Genomic DNA, 4,941 nt, shown 5'->3' with positions numbered 1-4,941 from the left:
CTCCAGGTTGCTGCATGGAAGGGCAAAGGTCTGTATGGTGGTCAGCAGAGGAGCACAAACCACAAACCCTTGCGACAGGTACAGATTTCTGATTCAAGGCCAGCTGGGTTACCAAGTTGACCAACGCATCCAGTTTGCCTTCAAGCTTCTTAGTTTCAGATGATGCAGATGGGTTTGTAGCTACCTCATGCACTCCTCTAATGACTATGGCATCATTTCTGGCACTAAACTGCTGGGAGTTGGAGGCCATCTTCTCAATTAAATTTCTGGCTTCAGCAGGAGTCATGTCTTCAAGGGCTCCACCACTGGCAGCATCTATCATACTTCTCTCCATATTACTGAGTCCTTCATAAAAATATTGGAGAAGAAGCTGTTCTGAAATCTGATGGTGGGGGCAACTGGCACATAGTTTCTTAAATCTCTCCCAGTACTCATACAGGCTCTCTCCACTGAGTTGTCTAATACCTGAGATATCCTTCCTGATGGCTGTGGTCCTGGAAGCAGGGAAAAAATTTTCTAAGAATACTCTCTTAAGGTCATCCCAGCTCGTGATGGACCTTGGAGCAAGGTAATACAGCCAGTCCTTTGCCACTCCCTCTAATGAATGAGGAAAAGCCTTCAGAAATATGTGATCCTCTTGGACATCTGGGGGTTTCATGGTGGAGCAGACAATGTGAAATTCTTTCAAATGTTTGTGCGGGTCTTCACCTGCAAGGCCATGAAACTTTGGAAGCAAATGAATCAGTCTAGTTTTAAGAACATATGGGACATCCTCATCAGGGTATTGGATGCACATGCTTTCGTAGGTGAAATCAGGTGCAGCCATTTCCCTTAGAGTCCTCTCACGAGGTGGAGGTTGTGCCATGTTCTCAAAATATGCAAAATCAGAATGCTCAGAATCAGAATGCTCAAAATTATAATGCTCAAGATCAAGATGTTCAAAATCACCAATAACAGAATGCACAGATTCACCAGTTATGGAATGCTCAGAATGATCAAAAGGTATAAAATGATGCCTAACTAATCTATGAAATGTCCTATCTATCTCAGGATCAAAGGGTTGTAAGTCAGATGGATTGTTGTAAGTCAGATGGATTGCCTCTAGTCATACACTACATTCAGCATGCACACAACTAGTTGCCTTGTCATGTAAATAAAGGTGTAGGTTTGAACTACAGCTACCCTCAAATGATATCCAAATGACTTAAAATTTTGTGAGCAACCTTATAAAATGATGAGAAGATAGCACAAAAAATTTCAGACAAAAATTCAAAGTCTAACTATGAAATCTAAAATTGGTAGGTTAAGAAAAATAAGTGAACAAAACTTGAAAAATAAAAAACTTTTGACAAAATCGCTTTTTATGGACGATGGAGACCTCAGCCGGCCTATGGCCGGCAGCCAAGGCGTGGGAAATTTTTTTCTACCCCAAATGCATATATAATATTTGCGATTCTGATAACCGGAGCAAAAGTTATGGCCGTTTGAAGTTTTGACAAACACAAAATTTGCTAGTTTTTTGGAACTTTCAAATCTGACCAAACTAAAGGCTCTAGCTATTTTTCCCACAAAATATGGATTAAAAGAAGTTACCACAAAAAAATTCAGCCAAAAATAACAACCCTAGCTACTAAAACAAAAAATCCCAAATAATTCAGCATGGGTGGTCGCTAAAATCCGTCTCTAATTGATTTCTACTACTACTCTGTTTTTCCGCAAGCTGATTTTTACTACTACTCTGTTTTCAAGCACAATCTTCACAGCAAAACACCCAAGACTGAAACAGGGGAAACGCTTAATGGTAAAACTGAAACAGAACACACATTAAACAAAATACCAGGACACTAAACAACACTAACACACATACTAACACAATACTAACAATTAAACATAAAACACGAAAGGATTAAACACACAACACTAGCTAGCTATTATGAACCTTTGGACACTGCTCCCCGGCAACGGCGCCAAATTTGATCGAGGCCGTACCCAAATCAAATAAACATGAAAATGCAGTAACTAGGAAGTGATCCTAGGTCGTTTCCCAACGAGCAGTGACAAACCAAATGTTCATAATATACTTGCAGTAACAGTAAATGTAACGATTGGGGGGGGGTTTGTTTGTTTTGTGATTAAAGAGCAGAACAAGTAAACTGGAATACGAAACTACTAATATTAAAAACGGGTTGTTTCCTCTGATTCAGAAGCCATTCTGTTATCCTGGGTTATGGAGAATTCGTCCCTAACAGTCAACCACTTAATCCAACCCTATTTCAATTTACTAAGCGAAAATCAACTTAGGGTTTTCAATACGTGATTAGGCACCACATACACCAGTTAGCCCTTCGTCCATTAAGCATGAACGCAAGTTAGGCTCAGAGGCAATTAATCGAACACGAAGCGTGCACTAATTAATATTCACGAATTTGGGATACTGGTGAAGGGAGAACTGCTAGGAAACCACATTACAAGCGAAACCTCAAAGAGAGTTGGGCTTCGTCCTCAAAAGGATACAACACCAGAAAATCTAGCCTTCCATGGATTCAAACAGAAAACGCAATTGAAACATGAAGCAGAAACATAAATGAACAGAAACGTAAACGAACAAAAATGTAAAATGGAACAGAAACGTAAATGAGAGTAGAAGAAGAAGCAAGAACGAAATTGTAATTAGAAGCAGAAAACGTAAAATTGCATTACGAACTCAGAAGCATCAAAACAAAAAAACGAAAACCCTAAAACAAAGCTCTGAATAATGAATAGCATAACAGAATAGAATGCCCTGCACGAATCCCAAGGCAGCTATTTAAAAAGAGTCACTCAAAGTCACTGGGCCCTATTACAATACTGTGGCCCAAAACGAAATAAACACTGAACAACATAAAATAAAATTGCGAAATTTCCTAATTAGAAATTAACTAAGGTAAGCGCTGCTTTATTTGCCCTCTTCAAGTCCACAACCAAAATCCGGATTAAGCCCAATGTTTCATTAATTCCTGAAATTAGATTAAAAACATCAAATTAGCTAAATGAGCCCAAATAATAAAACTGCCTAATTAATTGACAATTAAGACCAATCAATAATTAAAATGGTGCAAAAAGGGTTTAGAAAATAGAAGAAAATGATGGCACATCAATCTATCTTAGTTCTAGCAGTTTTCATAAAGGGTCTGCCTAGAATGATGGGAACTGATCCTTGAGAAAATCCATCTTCCATATTCAAAATATAAAAATCAACCGGGAAAATCAGTTCACCAACTCTAACTAAGACATCTTCTATGAAACCAACAGGGTAGGCAACACTTCTATTAGCTAAATGAATTACCACATCAGTTGACTGCAAGGGGCCTAGAGATAGAGAATTAAAAATAGACAGAGGCATAACACTAACAGAAGCTCCTAAATCTAGCATGACATTGTCAAACTTACTATTCCCTATAATACAAGGTATGCTGAATGTACCTGGATCTTTGTATTTTTCAGGAATTTGAGGAACAGATTTACCAATCAATGCGGAGACATTTCTGCCCATGCTAATCCGTTCACTTCCTTTAAGCTTCCGCTTATTAGTGCACAACTCCTTCAAGAATTTGGCATATCTTGGAATTTGCTTTATTGCATCCAACAGAGGTATGTTTACCTCTACTTTTCTAAACGTTTCCAAGATCTCTTTCTCTGCCTCTTCCATTTTTTTTGTTGGAAACTGCTCTTGGAGGGAATGGAAGAGGGGGAATGTGCTGCTTCTGCAAATCAGAATAACCTGTGGAAGAAGATTCACCTGCACATAAATTGTTAGGTAAATTTTTATCATCACCTTTTTCTGGAGTAGAGTGAAGTTTGGCAGGTTCATTTGCAGATGAGGAAGGTGCTACGGGTTGAGGTCCTTGACACTGCTTTCCCGACCTCAATGAAATGGCACTGACATTTTTGGGATTTTGGACAGCTTGAGAAGGCAGCTTGTCAGAATTCTGGGACTGTTGTTGATTCAATTGGGTAGCCAATTGTCCCATCTGATTGGTTAAGCTCTGAATGGAGGCTCTGGTCTCTTGCTGAAACTGCATGTTCTGCATAGTCATTTGCCTCACAAGTTCTTCGAGGGAAGGTTGTGGAGGGGCCTCAACTGTTGGTTGTTTCTGGGGTTGTTGTTGTTGTTGGATTGGTGGAGGAATGTATGGTCTGCTTGGGCCAGCAGCATTTTGGAAGGAAGGAGCAGGCTGCTGTTGTTGTTGCTGAGGGCTGGACCATTTGAGGTTAGGGTGATTCCTCCATCCAGGGTTGTATCTGTTGCTGGAGAGGTCATAATTGTTCTGCTGTGGTTGATTTTGCTGCTGAGGTTGAGGAGGTCTATTGTAAATGTTTGCAACATAAGCTTCAGGCTGCTCAATTGCTCCAGGTTGCTGCATGGAAGGGCAAAGGTCTGTATGGTGGTCAGCAGAGGAGCACAAACCACAAACCCTTGCAACAGGTACAGATTTCTGATTCAAGGCCAGCTGGGTTACCAAGTTGACCAAGGGCTCCACCACTGGCAGCATCTATCATACTTCTCTCCATATTACTGAGTCCTTCATAAAAATATTGGAGAAGAAGCTGTTCTGAAATCTGATGGTGGGGGCAACTAGCACATAGTTTCTTAAATCTCTCCCAGTACTCATACAGGCTCTCTCCACTGAGTTGTCTAATACCTGAGATATCCTTCCTGATGGTTGTGGTCCTGGAAGCAGGGAAAAATTTTTCTAAGAATACTCTCTTAAGGTCATCCCAGCTCGTGATGGACCTTGGAGCAAGGTAATACAGCCAGTCCTTTGCCACTCCCTCTAATGAATGAGGAAAAGCCTTCAGAAATATGTGATCCTCTTGGACATCTGGGGGTTTCATGGTGGAGCAGACAATGTGAAATTCTTTCAAATGTTTGTGCGGGTCTTCACCTGCAAGGCCATGAAA

At 40.4% G+C, this 4,941-nt stretch overlaps 2 non-coding genes across 2 annotated transcripts; both read left to right on the top strand.

Annotated features, from left to right (window-relative positions):
• Positions 1 to 380: 380 nt before the first annotated feature.
• Positions 381 to 487, top strand: LOC113000069 (small nucleolar RNA R71). The gene has a single exon (XR_003265341.1). It is a non-coding gene; the product is annotated as a small nucleolar RNA R71 (small nucleolar RNA).
• Positions 488 to 4,597: 4,110 nt separating this feature from the next.
• LOC113000049 (small nucleolar RNA R71) lies at positions 4,598 to 4,704 on the top strand. Its single transcript, XR_003265320.1, has one exon. It is a non-coding gene; the product is annotated as a small nucleolar RNA R71 (small nucleolar RNA).
• Positions 4,705 to 4,941: the final 237 nt, after the last annotated feature.

Source organism: Glycine max, chromosome 17 (assembly GCF_000004515.6).
Source record: "Glycine max cultivar Williams 82 chromosome 17, Glycine_max_v4.0, whole genome shotgun sequence".
Lineage (NCBI taxonomy): Eukaryota > Viridiplantae > Streptophyta > Magnoliopsida > Fabales > Fabaceae > Glycine > Glycine max.
The sequence above is the reverse complement of the archived record's forward strand: the minus strand, read 5'-3'. Positions and strand labels throughout refer to the sequence as shown.